The 25,835-nt window shown below is 40.1% G+C and overlaps 1 protein-coding gene and 1 non-coding gene across 3 annotated transcripts in view; both read left to right on the top strand.

Moving 5' to 3' along the window:
- LOC114814718 (glypican-5-like) overlaps window positions 1–25,835 on the top strand; it is an 866,559-nt gene that overhangs the window by 94,097 nt on the left and 746,627 nt on the right. The gene's annotated exons all lie outside the window — the stretch shown is intronic.
- LOC114815485 lies at window positions 1,644–1,781 on the top strand. Its single transcript, XR_003763263.1, has one exon. It is a non-coding gene; the product is annotated as a small nucleolar RNA SNORA7 (small nucleolar RNA).

Raw genomic sequence — 25,835 nt, forward strand, 5'->3', positions numbered from 1 at the left:
TAAACTATGAGCCTCGTGTGGGTCCTGATTATCTTGTATCTACTCCAATGCTTAGTACAGTGTTTGGCATAAGGTAAGTGCTTAACGAGAACCATAATTGTTATTATTGTATTGAAGGGCTTTAAACTATTTAAATACAGGGATCACAGCTTCATATTTTTTAAAACGTTTACCAACGTAAGGCTTAGTGATTTTTCTGATTTTCTAAGAAAGCTGTATTGCTCAGTGACAATTTCCATTCATCTTTAAACAAATTCATATTTTTACTTTAACATTTCTTCAATATTAAATGCTTTTTCTACTACTGAGATAGTCCTTATTAAGATTTAACACAGGACATTATACGGATTATGTGAAAAACTTTATTACATCCAACTCTTTCATTTTAATATATATTTTATTTTAATATTAATACATTCAATCAATATTAATATAATATTTTAATTTTAATATTGAAGTACATGACAAAAATTAACATATGCATTTTTTCATAAAAAAAGGAAAGATGGTCATCTACAATTTCTTGACCCTTTACAAACATTCCAGTTGGCTGACATTAATATTTACCACGCATAAGAAGTGGCAAGGCAGTAGTTTGTAGTCTGAATTTTGGCTCCTTCTCTGATGATGGTTTGTTTAATAACTCAGGGCAAGTTATTAAGCCTCTTTAGGCCTCGTCCCCTTGGTAAAAAGTAATTCTTTTATATCTAATTGCCCTACTGAATTAGCAAAGAGCTCCACTTTTAGAAGATAGAGGAACATTTTACTTTGGGAAAATGGTTTCCTCTTCCTGGCTTCATCCTGCATACAGAAATATACATGACTTTTAAAAACAACTGGAAAAAATACCAATTTTTGAATTATAGTCATAGTAATAGCTATTGAAATATCTGCAGCAGAGATATGGGATAAAATATAGAGTGCTGCAATACCTTTTCCAAGCTTCAAATGGATGTAATGACAAAAGTTGCATTAGTGTCACCTGTCTGACAGGGTTGTTCTGTGGCTTGATCAATGTTATAGAAGAGAAAATTACTATAATTTTCCTAATACAATCAAATGGGAAGCCCATAAATCTGGTTAAAGGCATGGAGCTGAAGGGGAGATTTATCATTCTACTTTAATTCCATTATGACACTGGGCTGTTTTATCAAACACATGCCATTTGCTGTGATGATATCTCACTAGGTACAGAAGTGGAAGAATAATGATGCATTTGGAGGATTCATTTAATGGCTTTCATACATAGTAATTTCCTGTTTTAGTTCATTCATTGCTTTACAGTTTAATCACACTAGAAGAACCATTATGAAATAATGACCAATGAAAAGTTCTAAATATACAAGCAAAATGCTGAGGTTTTCCTAAGGATCTCCCCCTCTTTCATACATAAATACGTAACCTCACAGCCTACTCATTTTAAAGGGTAGGAAGCAAGTTAGAGAAAGAGTAAGGCTTGCTTGAAGTCTCATATTGCCTGTGATGAGAGTAAGCATGTCTCCCCATTTCGATGTTGTCTTCACTCCATCACACTGTTTTTTAAGATAAGATTCATGTTTGAAAATGGTGAAATACTGATGTAGAGAATGTGGGGGATGCAGATAAGCAAGAGGTTTTATTAATAGTGGGAGTAATAACAGAGACCCCTCTCAGGGCGGCATCTGGAGAGTTTCCAGTACTCTACCAGTTTCAATTACGGGAGGGAGAGTCAAGCAGAGGAATATCCATTCCGTTCATAGCTTGGGCAGTGGCTAGCAAGTGGAAGGCAATCTGCTACAAGTCAAAACTCACCTGTGTTGGGCAGCAGCAGCATGAGAAAGAAACGAGGGTAGTCACTCGATTTTACTGCATGGAAGGAGGCAGTGGTAAACCACTTCTGTATTTTTCCCAAGAAAACTATGGCTACACTACCAGAAAAATTGCAGGTGGAGGTGGAGTGTTCTGGGAGAGATGTGTCCATGGGGTCACTATGGATCGGGATGACTCGACAGCATAAGACAAGAAGAATAGACAAAATTGAACTAATATATCAGAACAAAAGAACTGAGTTTATAAATTGATGTAACCTATTGACTGTTCTCTTGAAGAACATACACAAGATGATTATGAATTGCTTTACATAACTGACAGAACTATAGACAGATGAAATGGCTGAAGAAAGCCAGATATAAGAAAACTTTTGCTTCCGGAAAACCACTCAAGCAACACAGTTTTTATCTCCAATCCAGGGATCAAATATTTCACCAACCTGTGCTACCTAGGCAGTACTCTACATAACAGTGCGTAAATTGTCAAGGAGATAGAATGTCAAGGAGATAGAATCAAAGTCAAAAGGTCCATGATGGCTTCCAGCAGACTCCAAAGCAGTTTGGGGTGACAATGGGGCATCAAGCTTCCCATTTAGACTGTTGTGGTGTCCAAATGGCTGTATGGTTGAGACTTGGACCTACTTCAGAAATCACATTCAGTTTCTTGACTTATTTCGCCAACCCCACCTTTGCTCAGAATCAAATGTTCAGCCGAATTTTCTAGGAGAAGTCAGTTCTCCAGCATTAAAACAATACTCACTGCAGCACCATTCTGCTGGATCGGTTGTGACAGTGGGCTATCTAAAGAGTTTGTATGTTGGTATTTGACATGGCACATACACGTCAGGAAAGACAGAATAAACCATTTAAAGGCATAGTCAAATATAATCTCATACTCTGGGACGTTGACCTGAGTGTGGTGGACAACAATTGAGAGAGGGATTTCTCTTCTAGGTCGAAGGATTTGCTCAGATTGGGATGCCAAGAAGCAGACTCGAAAGCACAGAGTCCCTGTACAGGAAAGACACTAGCACAGTAAGGATCTATCTTTATCCACACAATGTGAAAGGGAGAGTCAGGCAGACATTGATCTATTTAGTCACACTACCAGGCATGAATCGGATTCATCTTCAAAAATGAAGGATAACTACCTAAAGCTAGGTGGGTATTCCTCATATGTATTGAAAGTATCATTAATATCCCTTTCGTACATACATACACATTAACTCCCATGTCCCTGCATGTGTGTGCATGCATTCTTATACACACACTCATTCACATGAAAGAAAGGGATAGTGATCCAACATAGTCACTTCAGATGGATGTACTTTGTTTCTTGTGAGTTGGTTGGACTTTGTTCTCCAAATATATGAATAGAAATTTGTGAACCCTTTTGGGGCTTGGCTCATGGACACTCTGAGAAGGATAGTATCATGACAGAGGAAGAAAAGAGGAAGAGATGGAGAGAGAGACATAAGAATTATGGTACTGTTTTAAGCACTTTCTATGTTCCAAGCATTGTTAGTAAGTGCTAGGGAAGATACAAGATAATTAGATTGGACACCAATCCCTCTCCTACTTTGAGCTCATGGTCTAAGTAGGAGGGAGGTATTGAGTCCCCGTTTCACAGGTGAGGAAACTGAGACCCAAAGAAGTTAAGTCCCACAGCCCAAGGTCACACAGCAGACAAATGGCAGAGGTGGGATTAGTAGTGAAACCCTTTGATTCCATGGCCTGTAGTCTTTTACTAGAGTACAACATAACATTCAAATATTGATAAATCTGTGTTTATTTACACACTGATTCAAAGGGCAACATAAAGCTTTGCTTATTTTCTTTATCTTAATACCTTATTGAATAATAATAAAAGGACTAATTCATGAAACCTTTTCTCATTATTTTCCAGGTTTTCTTTCATATGTTACCATCACTACTAGAGTAGGACACATCTGATGATTCTTCAGTGTTATTATCCAAACTCATCAGCAGAAAATGGTTCATCAGTATAGATCTTAATCTTTGTATAGTCATCAAATGATATAAGATTAGTAGTTCAAGCAGTTCAAAGTTCTTTGTGCTACTGAGTCAGTATCTAAGCCACCTGATCCAGTGTTATGCCCTTATGAGAATCCAATGCATACTTTAGGATTGACTTGCTATGGAATTGATGCATATTTTTCATCCATCCTCCTCCCCATTTGAGATGTGGAGGCACTATATTCTTCATTTCTTGAGGTTCAGATAAATTAATGGACTCCTTAATGGACTGTTACTCAGTCCTGGAGTTTCAACTCAGAATGCACTTTCCACTAAATAAAACTGTCCTGCAATTGTCTAAATAGAGCATGCACAGAAAGATCTCAGATTCCATCAGAAAAAAATAAAAAAGGAATTATAAACATTAAGGTCTTGGTCTCAATTTCCCAATATAAAATTGCCACCCCAAAAATACATCTGATAGTAGAAGAGTTTATAATTCTATCGTTTCATCTTGTTGACTGCTAGAAGAGGTCCTTCCTTAGATTATCAGTTTGGTTTATGCTCAAGGGAATCATCATTTTATTTTTTCCTCAAATAGATAGTTTGCTTTTGAATTGTCCAAAACACATACATATTAACCATTCTAATTTATCACCACAACAGACCAGTGAGGTAAGATGAGGCAGGTATCATTATTTCCACTTAACATCTGAGGTAACAGAGAAATAGAGAAGTGAAGTGACTTGCTGACTCACCTAGCAGGCAGTTGGCAAAGGTGTGACTAGAATCCAGGATTCAGGAAATGGGAAAACCATGCTCTTTCCATGGGTCCACTCTGCCCTATTTTGAGAGGAAGTAACACTAGTCAACTGATGGACAATCAAAATAATGTTGTTCTGATAAAAGGCCATTCATCTAGTATCGCCAGGTTAGGCCCTTCCTTTGTAACTCTTTACCTATTATGGTTCAAATGAAGTGACTTTTCTTTTGGGTCAACTTGCTCTCAGAAAAAGAAAACTCTTCCCAACCAGATGTTTCTTTTATTTGATTTACTCCTTAGGGGAAAACTCACAAAGTACATTATTGAAAATAACTTGCTTCCATGTGACAACGACGAGAATGGCATCTTCCCGCTTCATAGGTGAAATTTTGTCTATTTCTAGTGTGGAAGCTGGAGATACATTTGGTTATCAGATGTATTAAGTTTTCAAACTCATTCACATTTAGCCAGATTTTTCTTTCAGCAAGATACATCATCATTTGGATCTCAAATATTATTAGGGTACTGTGAATGTGTTCATCATTCTGTACACCCATAACATATTTCCAAAAGATTTGGCCTGAGACAATCTACTCTCCTCCCCATCTCACAAGCCCATAACCTTGGCATTGTCCTCAACTTATTTCTTTCATTCAACCTATTCATTCATTCAATCGTATTTATTGAGCACTTACTGTGTGTGGAGCACTGTACTAAGCACACAGAGAAGCAGCATGGAAGTCAGAAGGTCATGGGTTCTAATACCGGCTCCACCACATGTCTGCTGTGTGACCTTGGGCATGTCACTTCAGTTCTCTATACCTCAGTTCTCTCAACTGTAAAATGGGCATTGAGACTTGAGCCCCATGTGAGACAAGGACTGTGTCCCAACTGATTTGCTGGTATCCAGTCCAGCACTTAGTACAGTGGCTGGCATATAGTAAGCACTTAACAAATACCACAGTTAAATTCTGTCACCAAATCCCATCGTTGGTATCTTCACAGCATTGCTAAAACCTTCCTTTCCTCTCCATCAAAACTGCTACCATGCCGATCCAAGCATTTATCCTTTCCCACCTTGACTACTGCATCAGCCTCCTTGCTGACCTCCCTTGCCTCCTATCTCTCCCCATTCCAGTTCACACTTCACTCTGCTGCATGGATCATGTTTCTAAAAGAAATGATTACTCCATTTCAGCCCATTCCTCAAGAACTTGAGAAGCAGCGTGGCTCAGTGGAAAGAGCATGGACTTTGGAGTCAGGGCTCATGAGTTCGAATCCCAGCTCTGCCACTTGGCTGTGTGACTGTGGGCAAGTCACTTAACTTCTCTGTGCCTCAGTTCCCTCAACTGTAAAATGGGGATTAAGACTGTGAGCCCCATGTGGGACAACCTGTTTCCCCTATGTCTACCCCAGCGCTTAGAACAGTGCTCGGCACATAGTAAGCGCTTAACAAATACCAACATTATTATTATTATTATTAACTTCCAAAGGCTGTCCATCCACCTATGAATCAAACAGAAACTCCTTACCATTGGCTTTAAAGCACTCAATCACTTTGCCCACTCCTATCCTACCTTGTCCCACCTTACCTCACCTTACTGATCTTCTAATACGGTCCAGCTCGCACACATTTGCTTCTTTAGGACCAGCTTACTCACTGTGCCCCTACCTCATCTATCTCCCTGCTGATCCCTTTCCCACATCCCTGGTCGCCTAGTCTGGAACTCCCTCCCTCTAGACGCTAAGCTCCTGTAGACTATAAAGTCATCTTCTTGACTGTAAGGTCATTGTGGGCAGGGAATGTGTCTGTTTACTGTTGTATTGTACTCTCCCAAGGGCTTAGTACAGTGTTCTGCACACAGTAAACGCTCAATAAATATGATTGAATTGAACCAGACCACCACTCTCCCCACCTTCAAAACACTATTAAATTCATATCTCCTCCAAGATGCCTTCCCTGATTAAACCTCTTTTCTCTTCTGTTATCTATACACTTGAATCCGTGACTTCTGGAGTATTTAACATTCTCTCCACTCCCCAACCCAACAGCACTTATGTACACCTCTTTAAAATATGTTATATATATTGTCTATCTTCTCCGCTAGACTGTATGCATGTTGTGGGCAGAGAACACATCTGCTAACTCTGTTATATTGCACTCTCCTAAGTGCTAGTACAGTGCTCTGCACACAATAAGCATTCACTAAATATTGTTTGATTAATCTGTTTACAATCTCAAAATGACAATCAAAATAGTTTCTTAAATAGCATTTGAGAAATAGCATTTGTGGTTAGACTAGATACCTCTGTCTCCATAAACAATTTTATTTTGCTTTGTTGCTTAACATATTATATTTTAATGGAAATTTAACAAATTAAAAATCAGTAATTCATGTAATTATTCCTTTATGTAAACAGAACTGCAACCTTTGAGCATTCAGGGGAATGGAACCAGGGTTGTGATTTTCTGCTTCACCAAGACTCGTGCAGAGAGGAGAATTTCTTGCAGCCAGGGGAATGTAGCAGTTTTCCCTCATTTTCTTCACCTGTAGTATGGGGATGATATCACCTTTCCCAACCTCTGATAGACTTTGATCCCTATTTTGGAGAGGGATCATATCTGATCTGATTATCTGCCATGGTGCTGTGGAATATCGTAATGTAGTGGAAAGAAAATGGGATTGGTATCAAGTGATTTAGTCTCAGGTCTACCATTGGACTGCAGGGTAATTTTGGCAAGTCTCTCATCTGCTTCCTTATCTGTAAAATAGGGATAAGGTGCCTGCTTTCTGTACGTTTTAGGTTGTGAGCCCCATGTAGGACATAGACGGTGTTACAACTGTGTCTACCTTAACCAGTGTTTGACTCCAAATAAGCACTTGATGAAATATACCCAAATCAGTACTGGCTGTGGGGTTGGTAGGACAGGGAAAGATGTCTTTTGGGTGTGCAGCACCAGAACTGGAAATATAATTATAATAATGATGTTGGTATTTGTTAAGTGCTTACTATGTGCAGAGCACTGTTTTAAACCCTGGGGTAGATACAGGGTAATCAGGTTGTCCCACCTGAGGCTCACAGTCTTCATCCCCACTTTACAGATGAGGTAACTGAGGCACAGAGAAGTTAAGTGTTTTGCCCACAGTCACACAGCTGCCAAGTGGTAGAGTTAGGATTCGAACCCATGACCTCTGACTCCCAAGCCCATGCTCTTTCCACTGAGTCACGCTGCTTCCCATAATATATATGACTTCCCCTGTGTATGGTGGTTCAGCCGTTCCATTATGGGTGTGTGACTCCCCTTGGCCAAGCCAACAAGATGATTGGCTTGTTTGGAGGAGAGAGGGAGGCAGCAACCCTTCCCTCTTATGCATCCCTAAAGTAGCACATCCCTCAACATGTCTTGTCCAAAGCTGTTGAGTTGACTCCGACGCCTAGCAGCTTCATGGATGCATCCTTCCCAGAATGCCCCACCTCCCTCTGTAAACATTCTGGCAATGTATCCATAGAGTTTTCTTGGTAAAAACATAGAATTTGTTTACCATTGTCTTCTTCCACTCAGTCAACTTAAGTCTCCTCCCTAGACCTCTCCCATTCATCTACTGACCAGCACAGGTGAGTTTTGACTTGTAGCAGATTGCCATCCACTCGCTAGCCACTGCCCAAGCTAGAAATAGAATGAGTAGGCTTCTGCTTGACTCTCCCTCCCAAAGTCGAGACTTGTAGACTACTGGAAATTCTCAAGGTGCTATCCTGAGTGGGAGTCCCTCAACCTAGGGAGGGAAAAATTAAGTCCATCGTGCTTCAAAAGTACAAGTTTATCTAGACCTTTTGTAAAAAGGTCTGTATTATAAATGCCATCAAAAATAGTTCTTAACCAGCCTAATCAATAAATAACAAATATTTAGGGGTCATTTTTCTTGTGTCTAACATGTCTACTAAAGTTAACATGTATTTGAATATATGTAATTTCTAAAAATTTGAATAGAGAACTAGGCAATTATTTTTAAAATATGTCACACCTCATTTTGCCCTCAGTCTAATAATCTTCAGATCTTTTATTAGCAGCATAGGTTTAGAAGGCCATGCCAGGGTTTAAAGATAATCTTAAAAACACAGTATTAGAGATGTTATTACAAAATTGAAAATCCCTTTATCAATTAGAGTCTGGCACATGGTTTAATATAGACTGTCTGGCATCAGCTGGAAGTGACAGAGAAAAAAAATCACAACATATAAAGTGCTAATGACTTGCATCATTTCTCATGCAATTTGAGATCATTTAGATTCAAGATATTGAAAAAGAATAGGACGGGTCCCATTCTCTAATAGCTTACTCTTTCAAAATTACACGTACATGTCCAACAATCGCCTATTTGCATTTCAATTTTCATCTCCCTTGTCAAGTTATTCGAATAATCTATTTTTTCATGCTTAATGAACCTTGACTCTTTGACTCATAGTTTGGGATTTGGGCTGTGGTAAATAGAGAGAAACCCTTCTTGTATTTCTGAAAATGATAGGATGTTTCAGTTTCTTCTCTTCCCCAACTTCAAAGCTGATTACAGAGATAAGCAGAGCCAGGTTCACTGGTAACATTGATATAAGTTTTGTCCACTTTTGAAGATTATTGCCAAGTGCTTTGGAAGAGATCAGTCCATCACTGTTATCTCATTATTTGCATATTTTATCCTTTTTGTTAACCGCAGTCATTTATTTTGGGGCCATTAGTGTTAATAGCTCTGCTGATTAGCATCAGTTTTTTTTATTAGAAGTAAGCACACAACCTCTGACTTTTGGTATATCTCAGTGAAGACAAGTAAAACATTTCCTTCTCTTAAGATGTATTTCTTCCAAGTACCCTATATTTAATCAGGAATATTTTAAAATCAAGAGCTGTTGTTTCCGGAAATCAACTTCCCGCCAAGGCTCATGAGTTGGACATGACAAAATTCTATCCGGTAGATGAGGTAGAGCTTCTGAGCTAAGCTTCTAAGTAAACATTGTCTCAAATACCGTGTTTGGTGAAATGTATCAAGATGTTTATATATTTTCCAAAGGATATGCCGATTTGTGGTGGTTTTCCATAGGGAAACTGACACACCTATTCTGGTTTATAAACAAAGCCCACTTTAGAAAATAAAAATTCCAATAATGTTTCCAAAAAGTATGGAATTCAGAGTTTCTGGTTAATGCACACTGTTTGGTTATTTAACTTGTCCTTCTCTTTGTCTGTCTTGATTCTGCCTAGGTGCTTGGTTGACCCTGTATGGCTATGTCTCAACATTGTTAAATTGAGTGTCAAATTTAAACTACCCTCATTAAGGGGATCCACCCCATCTCTAAGACCTAAAACTGAAGTATCATTCTTAAAATTGTGAGCTCATCTCTAGACTATGAGCTCATTGTGGGCAGGGAATGTATCTGTTCATTGTTATAATGTACTCTCCCAAGTGCGTAGTACAGTACTTTGAACACAGTAAGTGCTCAATAAATGATTGAATGAATTAATGAATGAATGACTCCCCTCTCTCTTTCAATACCCATATTCGATCTATCACTATATCTTATTGTTCTTTTGTCACAATTATTCCAGGATCCATCCCTTCTTAGTCATTAGATTAAGTACTATGCTGGTTCAGGTGTTGTCATATCCCAGCTTTATTAGTCTCCACCCTTTACTCCCTGCTTCCATTCTTTCCAGCCCATATTTCACACTGTTGCCTGGATATTGTTTTAAAAAATTTCATTCTGTTCATGTTGCCACACTCCTCAAAAACCATTCCCTTTAGCATCAGAATGAGTCTCCAGGCCATTGACTTTCAGGGTCTCAATCAGATCTCTCCCTCCAACTTAACCAGACCCTTCTCCTACTATACTACAACTTAATAATAATAATAATGTTGGTATTTGTTAAGCGCTTACTATGTGCAGAGCACTGTTCTAAGCGCTGAGGTAGACACAGGGGAATCAGGTTGTCCCACGTGGGAATCAGTCTTAATCCCCATTTTACAGATGAGGGAACTGAGGCACAGAGAAGTTAAGTGACTTGCCCACAGTCACACAGCTGACAAGTGGCAGAGCTGGGATTCGAACTCATGAGCCCTGACTCCAAAGCCCGTGCTCTTTCCACTGCGCCAACTTGCAACCTCAAAACTGAAAACTCATTGCGGGCAGGGAATGTGTCTACCAACCCTGTTATATTTAGAACCATAGGCCTGGGAGTCAGAAGGCATGGGTTCTAATCCTGCCTCCACCACTTGTCTGCAGTGTGACCATGGGCAAGCCACTTAATGTCTATGTGCCTCAGTTACCTCATCTGTAAAATGGGGATTAAGGCTATGAGCCTCACGTGGGACAACCTGATTACCTTGCATCTATCCCAGTGCTTAGAACAGTGACTGGCACATAGTAAGCACTAAATTAATGTCATAATTACCATATTGTACCTCACAAGCACTTTGTATGGTTTTGTACTTGTAGTACACTCTTGTTGTACACTCAAGTTATATACTCTTGGGCTTGTTATCCGGCCCTGCTTGAAACTCTCCTCTACTTCAAATTCATTAGACCATAATTTTCTCTAATTTCAAAACACTTTTAAAATCATATCACATTTATGAGATTTTCTTCATTAATCACTCCATCTATCAGTGATATTTATTGTGAGCTTATTATATATAGAGCACTGTATTATACACTTTGGAGAGTAATAATAATGATTAATAATGATAATGGTATTTGATAAGCATTTGCTATGTTCCAGGCACTGTATTCTAAGCACTGGAGTGGATGCAAGCATATCAAGTTGGACATAGTCCCTGTCCCACATGAGGCTCAAAATCTCAAACCCCATTTTACAGATGAGGTAACTGAGGCCCAGAGAAGTAAAGTGACTTACCCCAGGTCTCTCAGCAGACAATGGTAGGCCTGATCCATGCCCTCAAGGAGCTTACAATCTAGTGGTGGATGTAGATGTTAAAATAAATTACAAATTAGGAAAGTAACTGGGAGTTGGAGGAGGTGAGTATCAAAGCACTTAGGGAGTATGGTTCCAGGTACATAGGTGACCCTTAAAGGAATGAGAATATAGGAAGATGGGAGATTAGTCAGGGAAGCCTTCTAGACTGTAAGCTCACTGTGGGCAGGGAATGTGTCTGTTAATTCATTCAATAGTATTTACTGAGCGCTTACTATGTGCAGAGCACTGTACTAAACTCTTGGAATGTATAATTTGGCAATAGATAAACACAATCCCTGCCCATTGATGGGCTAATTGTGGTTTGTACTCTCCCAAGTGCTTAGTACAGTGCTCGACCCACAGTAAGTGCTCAAGAAATACTAATGCATGAATAAATGAATGGAGGAGATATGATTTTAGTAAGGCTTTGAAAAAGGGGAGAGTGTTATAATAATGTTGGTATTTGTTAAGCGCTTACTATGTGCCGAGCACTGTTCTAAGCGCTAGGGTAAACACAGGGGAATCAGGATGTCCCACGTGGGGCTCACAATCTTAATCCCCATTTTACAGATGAGGTAACTGAGGCACAGAGAAGTTAAGTGACTTGCCCACGATCACACAGCTGACAAGTGGCAGAGCTGGGATTTGAACTCATGACCTCTGACTCCAAAGCCCGTGCTCTTTTCACTGAGCCACGCTGTTATAATAATAATAATAATGGTATTTGTTAAAATCTTACTATGTGCCAGGCAATGAACTAAGGGCTGGGGTGGATACAAGCAAATCAGGTTGGACACAAGTCCTTTGTCCCATGTGGAGCTCACAGTTTCAATCCCCATTTTATAGATGAGGAAACTGAGGCACAGATAAATTAAGTGACTTACCCAAAGGCACACAGAAGACAAGTGGTGGAGCTGGGATTAGAACTCAAGACCTTCCGACTCCCAGGTCTGTGCTCTATCCACTATTCCATGCTGCTTCTACTGTGCCATGCTGCTTCTGTTCTGCACAGAGTGAAGTGGGAGGAAGTTCCAGCCAGGAGGGAGGTCATGAGCAAGGGTCCGATGGCAAGAGAGATGAAATCAAAGCATGGTAAGTAGGTTGATAGTAGAGGAGTAAATTATGCTGTCTGTGTTGTAGTGGGAGAGCAGTGAGATTAGGTAGGAGGGAGAGAGCTGACTGAGTGATTTAAAGCCAATTAATTTCCATCTCCCTTGTGCCACCTAAGCACTAAAATACAACCTCCCATAGCCCTTTTGCACATATCTTACATTCCTTCTTATCTGAACATTAACTTATGCACATAACTCTTTTTCCATTTTTATTATTTATAATTTATTTTAGCGTCTGTCTCCCCACTTCGACTGCAAGATCCTTGAAGGCAGGGATCATGCAAGTCTACCAATTCTAGTCTACTCTCCCAAGTGTTCAGAACCGAGCTCTGCACATAGTAGACCTTCAAAAAATTTTATTGATTCATTGGCAAGAAGATGGTAATGCTACACTCTATTGTTTAAACCCCATCAGATAGCCTACTTTGAACATCAGCTATAAGAATGACTATGAAAACTTCTTATATTTAACATTTTTGTAATCATTTTATCATTGCTTATTATGATCATCCCTTTCTTTTACATCTGGTTTATTGCTGAATTAGTGCAAAGAGCTTTAAAGACAATAGGTCTCTGCAACAGTGAATAATCAATCTCCTTTTGAAGTGGGTATTAACTCTTCAGATCATTTGGGAATTGGTAACTAATGATTTCCTTCAGGGCACTGAGAATATTGATGCCAAAGTGCTAAAAGAGCAATAGTACTCATTCTAGTCACTACTGTGCCATTTAGGACAGCCTTGGAAAAAAAAATGATTCTCTGCCAAATGAGTAACTAAGAAAGCTGATTTCATTCAGTTTTACCTCAGTGGTCCCTTCACTGGGGAGGGGTGAACAGCAAAAAAAAAAAAAAAGGAAAGATGTGGCTTATCAATAATTTAGAACTCTGAAAAGTCATTTTTAAGTATATCCTTTGAGCTCAAGTTGCTTTAAAGGAGGAGCAATTTATTCCTTACAGCATACTACAGTGAGCTGCACATAGGGGCACTCAGTAAACACTGGGGCTGGATAACTTGCTGTAATGTACTTTCCCAAGCGCTCAGTACAGTGCTCTGCACACATTAAGTACTTAATAAATAATATTGAATGAATGAGTGACTAGCTAGTTACCCACTGATAGGATCACATCTTGCAAATTGTCAAAAAAAATACCTGGAGGAAGCTGTGAAGGCGACTGACATCATTTTATGATGTAATTGTGGAAAACAGAAATAGAAACTGTGACAAAACAATTTCTCACAGCAAGGTCACGGCAGAGCTAGAAATAAAATCCTGAATGCTTAATGCTCAGTTGTTTTTGGGTTAAAAAAATGCATACAAGGAACAAACACTCCAGAAACAAAAGTTATCAGAGATAGTCTTCTTCTCATCACATAATTCATTTGTCCAGCTGTTATTCCTGCCTTGGTCCTTACTTGGATCTCTGTTTTTTTAGCCCTTGATTTGGTACTGGAAAGTAACTTCTCATTTAAAACCACACACAAAAACATTGGCTCTAACCTGATTTTCAACATCAAAGCAGTGCAGAGAACTGCAGCAATTATCTGGTTAATTTAGATCAAATCACTCTTTGATAGGGATAAAAGAGGTTTGCGGGTGTATTGAGATACGAAATAATTGATCTGAATGTTTTTGGCTTTGCTGTGTACAGAAACCTGGTGACCTCATGTTCTAACACAGACTCTGATCTGAGCCTCAAACATGGTCTTAACAGACCCTTGCTAAAAGGTGAGAACAGGGAACAGGTTGAGCTCATTGTGAGCTGGGAACTCATTTGCTAATTCTGTTATATTATATTCTCCCAAACACTTAGTACACTTAGTGCATGAATCCTAAGGTCTCAGATTTATATTGTGAGTTCTGTGTGGGACAGGGATAGTATCTGACCTAATTATCTTGTTTCTGACCCAGTGCTTAGAATGGTGCTTGGCACTTAGTGAGTGCTTAATCAATATTGTAATTATTATTAATAGTATTAGTTGTAATAATAGTAGTCATACTAGTAATACAGCATTAGTAGTAGAACTAATGAAAGTTGAATTCACAGAAATCAGACACAATCTAAGATGAATTCTAAGATGTGTTCCCAAATTAATGCTGGGTGTCAAGACTTACATCCAGAATTCTATTTTTTTTTTGCCAGGCTTTTGATGAAAAGCCTAATCCCAAAGAACTCTAAAGAATGTGGCAGTCTGCATTGCTTGGGGAATTATCCATGGTGTCAGTTCTTGCTAGAAAGAAAAAAACAATCCTTTTGGAAAACTGAATGCAAGTTCCAAAGGAAAGAACCTCTCAGTTTACCTATCTATCTCTGTCCCAAACTTCAAAGGAAAGGTGGTTCGGATCTTCTTGAAATAATTTCTCATACTGAGTTGATTTTTTTTTTCCTTATTCGATTTGCTTCATCTTTAAAAACAGATTGCATTCACTAGGTATAAAAAATTAAGAAATTCTCAGTAAAGTCAGGTCATAGAATCATGGGATTCAAAATCAATCAATGGCATTTACTGAGCATGTATGGAGTGCAAGGCACTGTACTAAGCACTTGCGAGAGTTCAACAAAACAGAGACACGGATTTCCCACCCTCGAGGAATTTACAATCTAATGGGCAAATTTTAAGAGTTTTTTCAGTCTCCAGTGTTTAGATGGGACCTCCCTTGTTGAACAAACACACATAGATGAGACTATCCTAGTTCACATCTTTGCAGAGAGATTCCACCATCTCCCTCAGGACCATGTTCTAGTGTTTAAAAATTATCTCTGCCAGGGAATTCTTCTTTGTATCGAAGCTCAAACTGCCAGGCCATGGTTTGTCTGTTTGCTTTTATTGTGGAGATAGAACTGAAAAACAACTACTCACTCTCGGTTGAATAAGGGCCCTTTATATACCTGGGAAGCATGATTAAAATGAATCCAAGCTTTTTCTTCTTTGCAATAAATAATCCCAGACCAAGGGATTAATGAATAATAAATAAATATTTGCAATATTTATTGCAATTAATTGCAATTCTTTGCAATAAATAATCAAGACCAAGTTTAGATTTTTCCAACCCAATACTTTTGCCCTTCTTAAGCCTCATAGTTCCTGAAATTTATATTTTTATTTCGTTCATCAAAGTATTGTTTCTGACTAGCTCCTTCTCTAGATTGTAAACTCCTTTTGGGCATGGGATATATTGTTTTTGTTAAGTGCTTACTATGCATTGTTTTTGTTAAGTGCTTACTATGTGCCAAATCCTATACTAAGAGCTAGATTAGATATAAAACTAGGGAACTGAGGCACAGGGAGGTGAAATGACTTGTTCTAGGTCACACAACACACAACTGGCAGAGCTGGGATTAGAACCCAGTTCTTCTGTTTAACAGCATCAGACTGTGACAATCCTGATTATCTTGCATCTACCCCAGCACTTAGAACACTGCCTGGTATATAGTAAGCACTTAACAAATACCGTAATTATTATTACTATCAGGTTGGAATCCAATCACACCTGCTTCCAGCCCCATAGCACTTATGTACATATCTGTAATTTATTTATATTAATGTCTGTCTCTCCCTCTAGACTGTAAACGCAATGTACAGAGAATATGTCTGGTTACTGTTGTATTCTATTCCCCCAAGCTCTTAGTACAGTGCTCTGCACACAAAATACAGCCTCTGTTCCACAGGGAGATCACAGTCAAAGTAGGAGAGAGCACAGGTATTTAATTTCCATTTTACAGATGAGGAAACAGAGACACAGAGAATGTAAGGGACTTACCCAAGGTCACAAAACAGTCAAGTGGCAAGTGGCAGGGCCAGAATTAGAATCAAAGTTCTCTGATTTCTAAGCCCATGCTTTTTCCACTAGGCCATGAATTTGCAAACATATACAACTGCACACATATACATTGTAAAAAGGTTGGCAGAAGAAGCAGGAGCATGGTCTAGTGCAAAGAGAACACAACTGGGAATCGGGAGAACTGAGTTCTAATCCTGACTCCTTAACTTGCCTGTTGTGCACAATTTATCTGTGCCTCAGTTTTTTCATCTGTAAAATACAGATTAAATACTTTGAACTCCCTCTGACTAAAACTGAGCCTCATGTGGGACATAGACTGTGTTTGATATGCTTATCTTGTCTCAACCCTAGCACTTAAGAGCAGTGCTTGGCAGGATATAACTCTGTAATCAATATCACAATTATGGTTAAGATCAAGAGCCCAAAATACAAATCATTTAAAAAGTGAGCAATATAGCCATGATACTTTTAACAATAAAGATAATAATAATAATGACATTCAGTGATAGTCATGAGGTGCTGGGTTATGTACAAGTTACTTAGATCCCACACGGGTCTTCCATGTAAGTGCCAAAACCTCTCATCTTTTACCCCTGGTGACCTTGTCATGTGCTTTATTGATAGAATTGAAACCATTAGGCATAATCACCCTAAAACCTTTTCCTTGGACCTTTCCAATTCCATCCTTCTTCTGTCCCTCTTGGATTCATACAAACTTCCCAGAAGTTTCTCAAGAGATCGTCCATCTTCTTTCAACCCCGTCACTTCATACCTTAACAGAATACTTACCCCCTCCTTTCTTCCTTCTCTGATCACTATCTTCAACTGTTCACTTTCCAAAGGCTCCTTCTCCACTGTTTTCAAAGAGGCTTGGGTAACCATATCCCCTTGAAAATAATAATAATGATAATAATAACTGCAATAACAGTATTATTAATCATATTTTTAAACAATTACTATGTGTCAAGTACTGTAAGTACATGATAATCAGATCAGACTCAGTCCCTCTGTAGTATGGGGCTCGCAGACTAGAAGAGAGAGAGAACAATTATTTAATCTCTATTTTGCAGATGAGGAAACTGAGGCACAGAGAAGTGAAGTGACTTTCCCAAGGTCATTCGGCAGACAAGTGGCAAAACTGGGATTAGAACACAGGTTTCTGACTCCCAGGCAATGCACTTTCCACTAGGCCATACGACTGCCAGTCATTGCCCCATCTCCCAATGCCTCTCCCAACTCCTTGAGTGAACAGTTCACAGCTGTTGTCTCCTCTTCATTTTCTCTCCAAATCTTTCATCAATCCCCTCCAAATCTGGTTTTCACTCACCTGTGTCACTCAGTCAATTATATTTACTGAGCATTGCAGTGAGCGCTTGTGAGAATACAATATAACAGAGTAGGTAGACGTGATCTCTGCCCACAGCAAGCCTATAGTCTAAAAGGGGAGACAGAGATTTATAATAATGGTAATAATAAAGGTACTTGTTAAGTGCTTACTATGTGCCAATCACTGTTCTAAGCACTGTGGTAGGTACAAGGTTATCAAATTGTCCCACATGGGGCTCACAGTCTTAATCTCCATTTTACAGATAAGGTAACTGAGGCACAGAGAAGTTAAGTGACTTGGCCAAAGTCACACAGCCGACAAGTGGTGGAATTATGATTAGAACCCAAAGCCTCTGACTTCCAAGCCCTTGCTCTTTCCAGTAAGCCACGCTGCTTCTCTATCAATATAAGTAAATGAATTGTGGATATGTACACAAGTACTGTGGGGCTGAGGGAGGGGTAAAGAAAGGGTGGCTCAGTGGAAAGAGCGCGGGCTTGGGAGTCAGAGGTCATGGGTTTGAATCCCAGCTCCGCCGCTAGTCAGCTGTGTGACCTTGGGCAAGTCACTTCTCTGTGCCTCAGTTCCCTCATCTGTCAAATGGGGATTAAAAAAAAAACTGTGAGCCCCACGTGGGACAACCTGATCACCTTGTATGCCCCAGCGCTTAGAACAGTGCTTTGCACATAGTAAGTGCTTAACAAATACCACAATTATTATTATTAAAGGGTGAAAATTCAAGTACAAGAGTGACTCAGAAGGGAGTGGGAGAAGAGAAAATGAGGCTTTAGTCAGGGAAGGCCTTTTGGAGGAGATGTGCTTTTAATGAGGTTTTGAAGGTGGGGAGCTTTGTTGTCTTTTGCATATGAAGAGGGAGCGTGTTCCAGGCCAGAAGCAGGAGATGGGCAAGAGGTCAGTGGTGAGCTAGGTGAGATAGAAGTACAGTGAGTAGGTTGACATTAGAGGAAAGAAATGTGTGAGCTGGGTTGTAATAGGAAATCAGGGAGGTAAGGTAGTGGGGACAAGGTGATTGAGTGCTTTAAAGCCTATGGTAAGGAGTTTGATGCCAAGTGGATGGTCAACCACTGGAAATTCTTGAGGAGTGGGGAAGCATGGACTGAATCGTTTTGTCAAAAAATGATCAGGACAGCAGAGTGAAATATGGACTGGAATGGGATGAAACAGGCGGCAAGAAGGCTGATGCAGCAATCAAGGTGGGTTAGGAGAAGTTCTTGGATTAATGTCAGCAGTTTGGAGAAGAAAGAGCAGATTTTAGTGATGTTGTGAAGGTTCAACAGAGGATTTGGTGACAGATTGAATATATAGGTGGAACGAGAGATATGAGTTGAGGATAATGCCAAGGTTATGGACTTGTGAGATTGGGATGATGGTGGTGCTTTCTACAGTGATGGGAGAGTCAGGGAGAAGATACGTTTGGTTAGGAAGATAAGGAGCCAAGATATGGATATGTTAAGTTTGAGTGTTGGTGTGACATCCAGGCACAGCTGTCATGAAGGCAGAAGGAATTGTGAGAATGCCAAGAAGGAGAGACAGATCAGGGCTGGAAGTGTAGGTTTGAGAATCATTCACATAGAGATGGTATTTGAAGCCAAGGAAATGAATGGACTCTTCAAGGTAATGGGTCAGATGGAGAATAGAAGGGAACCCAGAACTCAGCCTTGAAGGGATTCCCACAGGAAGAGGATGGGTGGCATAGGAGGAGTCTGTGAAAGAGACTGAAAATGAGCAGCCAGAGAGATAGGAGGAGAACTAGGAGAGGACAGTGTCAGTGAAGCCTAGCTTGGATGATGTTTCCAGGAGAAGGGGATGGTTGACAATGACAAAGGCAGCTGAAACTTTGAAGAGTGTTAGGATGGGGCAGAGCCCATTGGATTTGCTAAGAAGAGACCTTCGAAAGGACAGTTTTGGTGGAGTGTAGAGGGCAGAGACCAGATTGGAAGGGGTTGAAGAAGAGAACTGGAAGAAAGGAAGTGGTGATAGCAGATGTAAACCAGTCATTCAAGAAGTTTGGAGAGGAATGGTAGGAAGGAAATGGGGTGATAACTAGAGGAAGCTATAGGGTCAAGGGAGGGTCTTTTTTTAAATAGGGGAGACATGAGCATGTTTGAAGGTAATAATAATGTTGGTATTTGTTAAGCACTTACTATGTGCCGAACACTGTTCTAAGTGCTGGGGTAGAGACAGGGGAATCAGGTTGTCCCACGTGGGTCTCACAGTCTTAATCCCCATTTTACAGATGAGGTAATTGAGGCACAGAGAAGTTAAGTGACTTGCCCAAAGTCACACAGTTGACAAGTGGCAGAGCTGGGATTCGAACCCTTGACCTCTGACTCCAAACCCCATGCTCTTTCCACTGAGCCACGCTAGGGAAAAAGACATTAGAGAGTGAACAATTGAAGATGGAATTCAGTGGCCCTCTTTAAAGTCACCATGACTTCTTTGAGAAGCAGCATGGCTCAATGGAAAGAGTCCGGGCTAGGGAGTCAGAGTTCATGGGTTCGAATCCTGACTCTGCCACTTGTCAGCTGTGTGACTGTGAGCAAGTCACTTAACTTCTCTGTGCCTCAGTTCCCTCATCTGTAAATGGGGATTAACTGTGAGTCTCACATGGGACAATCTGATTACCCTGTATCTACCCCAGTGCTTAGAACAGTGCTCTGCACATAGCACTTAACAAACACCAACATTATTATTCTTTCTTGCCAAATCCAATGGCTTCTACTCCATCCTAATCTTTCTTGATCGCCCAGCTGCCTTCCACACTGTTGAACACCCTCTTCTCCTGGAAACATTATTCAACCTTGACTTTATGGTCAGTGCCCTTTTAATGCTTTTCCTGTTCCTTCTCAGTCTCTTTTGCTGGTTCCTCTGCTCTCTCCCATCCCCCTTACTGTGGGAGTCCCTCGAGGCTCAATTCTGAGTCACCTTTCACTTTTCATCTACACCCACTTCATTGGAGAACTCATTCACACTGACAGCTTCAACTACAATCACTATGGGGATGATTCCCAAATCTACCTCTCCAGTCCTGATCGTTTTTCTTCTCTTCAGTCTCACACTTCCTCCTGCCTTCAGAACATTTCTACTTGGATGTCCTGTTGATGCCTCAAATTTAATATGTTCTAAAAAGGAGCTCTCATCCTTCCACTAACTAACTTTCACTAACTTTCCTATAATTATAGACAACACCACCACCCTCCTGACTCACTTTCTTATGACCTTTGCATTACCTCAACTCCCTTCTCTCATTCAACCTGCATATTTGGTCTTTTACCAAATCCTGATGGTTCCACCTTTACATTCTATCCAGGATCTGCCCTTTTCTCTCCATTCAAAGTACTACCATGATGTTCCATGTTGACTATTGCATCAGCCTCCTCACTGACCTCCCAGCTTTCCTGTCCCTCCCCTTTTCAGTCCATACTTCACTCTTGTTGCTTGGATCATTTTTCTTAAAACAATTCAGTCCATATTTTTCTACTCCTCAAAAACCTCCTACTCACCTCATCAGATAGAAACTCCAAACAAATGGTTGTAAAGAACTCATTTAATTCTCCCTCTTGAGAAGCAGCGTGGCTCAGTGGAAAGAGCCCGGGTTTTGGAGTCAGAGGTCACGGGTTCGAATCTCGGCTCGGCCACTTGTCAGCTGTGTGACTTTGGGCAAGTCACTTCACTTCTCGGTGCCTCAGTTACCTCATCTGTAAAATGGGGATTAAGACTGTGAGCCCCACGTGGGACAACCTGATTCCCCTGTGTCTACCCCAGCGCTTAGAATGGTGCTCGGCACATAGTAAGCACTTAACAAATACCAACATTATTATTATTATTATTATTCCTTTCCTTGCTATCTCCTATCACAGCCCAACTCAGGCACTTTGTTCCACTAACAGCCTACTCTCTGTACCTTGATCTCTACCCTACCACTGACCCTTTGCCCATGTCCTGTCTCTGTTCTGGAATACCCTCCCCCTCCAAATCAAACATACTTTTCTATCCCCCTTAAAAGCCTTATTAAATTCACATCTCCTCCAAGAAGCCTTTCCCAACTACAAGCCATCATTTCCTTATACTCCTCTCTCTTGTGATTCTCCTTGGCAGTTGGATTTTTATCCTTAAGCACTTGATATTCACTCCACCCTCAAGCCCTCAGCACTTCTGTACATAGCAGTAATTTATTTTAATTTCTGTCTTCCCATCTAGACTGTAAGCTCATTTGTGGTCAGGGTTCATGTCTATCAAATCTGTTGTGTTGTATTCTCTGAACTGCTTAGTACAGTGTTTTGCATACTGTAAGTGCTTAATAAATACCTTTAATTATTTATTATCAAACAAAATGTGTTGTTTGAGGAGAAGTTTGAAGTTGGGGAGGAATATGTTTTCTTGAATTTGCAACTTCTCTGATCTTCTCATTTATGCTTTAGCTCCCTGTGCAGTATTTTATTTGGCCATATAGGTCTCCTCCTGCCTTTCTCCCCTTTTAATTGATTCATTAAAGTGCCAGTGTGGGCAGAGCATTTACCTGGGCACTTGGAAAAAGTGCAGTGAAAGCAAAAAGCACACTCCTTGCACTGAAATATCTTCAATATAATGGGGAAAAGTATGTCATCATTCCTCATTTCCTTTCCCCATCCAATTCTTCATCCATAGTATGTTAAAATCACAGATATTTAACAGAAATCAATCCAATTAAAACAGGCTAAGCAACCTCTGTAAAACATATCTCCAGGTCTGTAAATATTTACATTTTTAGACTTCATGACTGTTGAGTTTTCAGCCAAAGATATGCAAGGGAAACCATATCTGCTACAATCCCTTTCCAATCAAGTGGATTACCTGAGGCTCAGATACCTCAGCATGAATGCACCATGCTATTCCAGTTAGTAATTCAAAGCAGAAATCAGGAGTCACACCTTCACACTTTCAGATTTAGTTATGAAAACAAAACCCTTCTACCAATGTGGATTCTAAAATGATGATTACCTTTAGCCAAAATCTCTTTAGAAAGGAACCATTTGATTCTAGCAGGGTGTGGGGCCTCCTCTGTTTCTAGGGTCTTCTACCAACCATCAGGTAGCCTTTAGCAACCTCCCAGTGAGGTTCATTATTGTTCCCTTAAGGAACAATTAAGCTGAAACTCCTTATGATCAACTTTAAAGCACTCCAATAGTTTGTCCCCCCCTTCTTATCTCAATTACCTCCTACTACAGCTCAGCCCATGTATTTCACTCCTCTAGAGCCAACTTTTTCACTGTGCCCCAATCTTGTGCATCTCAACACCTACCCTTTCCTGTATCCTCCTTCTGGCCCGGAAGTATCTTCTGCTCTATATATGACAGGCTACCACTCTCCTGACCTTCTAAAACTTATTAAGATCACATCTTCTCCAAGAGGTCTTCCCCAATTAGGCTGTCTTTTCCCCAACTCCCTCTCCCTTCCTCACTGTCTTCACTTATATCCTCCCTATATGTTCCCAACTGTGTCTTCAGCTCTTCTGCATCACCTAAACATTTAAGTTATTATAGCTGGCACAGCACATTGGTGGATATTTAACATTCTCTATGACTTCCTCCTATCCAAGAGCAAAACAGCATGGCGTAGGGAATACAGCATGGACCTGGGAGGCGGAAGGGCATGGGTTCAAATTCCGGCTGTGACACTGTCTGCTCTGTGACCTTGAGCAAGCCACTTCACTTCTCTGGTCCTCAGTTCCCTCATCTGTAAAATGGGGATTAAGACTGTGAGCCCTTTGTGGGACAGGGACTGTGTCCAACCTGATTTCCTTGCACCCAAGCCAGCACTTAGTAAAATGCCTGCCACATAGTAAGTGCTTAACAAATACAATAATAATAACAATAATGATTATTATTTAGGGTGCACCATTTGCATAATATTATTTTTGAATGACTATCTCCAGAACATTAGGTAATAGTCAAAAACTGTTGAGTAGGAAGAATTTTTTCCAGGAGTGCAGTAGCTCATTCTAACTCCTTCATCCAGGTCGTTTTTTGCATCTACCAGCATGATTGCATAGAATACATTGAACATAATTGAGCCTAGACAGCTACACAACTACACAGCTTTCTGTTTTACTCCACTGGCAAAGGATAATGGATCTGACATACCACCTCTGGCTCTGCTCCTCCATGCCATAGCATTGCAAAGTCCTACCTGAATCCTCTAGTACCCGCATCACTTGTCTGTTGTGTGACCTTGGGCAAGTAACTTAACTTCTCTATGCCTCATTTATCTCATCTGCAAAATAAGGACTAAGACTGTGAGCCCCAAGTGAGATATGGACTGTGTCCAATTTGATTTTGATTAGCTTCTGTCTACCCCAAAGCTTAGTGCCTAGCATATTTTAAGTACTTAACAGATACCATTTCAGAGTGTTCACATATGCTAAATAATATTCAGAGTCAATATCTACTTATGGAAATAAAATCTACCAATTAGGGGGTCCAATTGGGAAGATAGTGATTGGAGTGGGTATTTCAAGAGCTGGTGGAGGTTGAGGGGGCATCAAGTAGTGGGGAGGTTCTTTTAGGGATGTAATAATAATAATATTAATAAGACATCACCCTAGCACCCTCTTAAAGTGAGGGAAGGACAAGGAAAGGGCTGTCAGACATTTAGTTTGTCCACCTGTAAATCTGGTTCTGCTTGGAACCTGGAGAGTACTCAAAATATTCAAAATACACTAAAAAGCCAATTCACCAAGTCATGCTGTCAATCATATTTATTGAGCACTACTGTGAATAGAGTACAGTACTAAGCGTTTGGAAGAGTACATCACAACAACCTAACAGACACATTCCCTACCCACAGTGAGTTTACAGTTTAGAGGGGGAGAGAGACATTAATACAAACAAATAAAATTACAGATATGTACATAAGTGCTATGGGCCTGGAAGCAGTGATGAATAAAGAGAGCAAGGCAGGTTTTCACGCAGTTCTCTTGTGATCTAGAATAGGTCAGGTGAATGCCACACCATAATGTGTTGGGCCATTCCACCTCTGTTAGCAGGGAAGAGTCACAGAATACACCATCACCAAGTACATGTTGTATCACAAAAGAGAAGACATGCAGCCGAGAGCTACAGGTATGGAAGAATAGAAGATAGATCATCGTCAGATTGTGTCTGTAAAATCATTTTATGGAACTGAATTAGGTGGCTATAAGAAGGGAGAGAAAATTTGTGTTGAGAAGCCCACTTGCCTCAGAAGCTGAATTTTATAGAAGTGAAAAGATTGAAAGAAAGCACTACTGAATTACAATCCCAAATTACTGTCTTTTCTAGGATTTATATTGCTGGTATTGGAGCTTTTGTTTATATTAGTCCTGTGTGCTTATATTTTCAACAATATGCAAATGGACACATGAGGTGTCCTTTACCAATTCCCATCAAAACCATCTTTCCAGTGAATTAAGTCCAAATTAATTGTAATTCTATTTTTAAATTGCTTTTGTAATTTGTTTAACAGGTAACACCCTCTGTTCCATCTCCAGATTGTGTCTACTTAGCAGAATCTAGCTGGAAAATTTCTAAATGATCTAGTTCACCCCCCTCAATTAGAGTGTTCCTTTTGGATTTGCCCTTCATCCTTACAGCAGAACACTGTGTCTGTGGCGGACAAGATGGTAAGGAAGCAGCGTGGCTAAGTGGAAAGAGCCTGGGCTTGGGAGTCAGAGGTCATGGGTTTGAATCCCGGCTCTGCCTCTTGTCAGCAGTGTGACTGTGGGCAAGTCACTTAACTTCCCTGGGCCTCAGTTACCTCATCTGTAAAATGGGGATTATGACTGTGAGCCTCACAGGGGACAAACTGATTACCCTGTACCTATCCCACTGCTTAGAACAGTGCTCTAACAAATACCAACATTATTATTATTATTACCTGGAGTTTTTTGATGATTTACTTAGAAAATCTTCTTAGGAAATGGTACATGCCACAGTCAAGGGATCATGCTACTTCTCACTATCCCTCTTTGAATTTCATTTTTTAAAAAAAAAACCTTTCCCTTGAGGAATAGCCCAGCTAGGACTAGCCATGGAATTGAGAGACTGATAGAAGAAAGAATTCCACC

Source organism: Ornithorhynchus anatinus, chromosome 1, assembly GCF_004115215.2.
Source record: "Ornithorhynchus anatinus isolate Pmale09 chromosome 1, mOrnAna1.pri.v4, whole genome shotgun sequence".
Classification (NCBI taxonomy): domain Eukaryota; kingdom Metazoa; phylum Chordata; class Mammalia; order Monotremata; family Ornithorhynchidae; genus Ornithorhynchus; species Ornithorhynchus anatinus.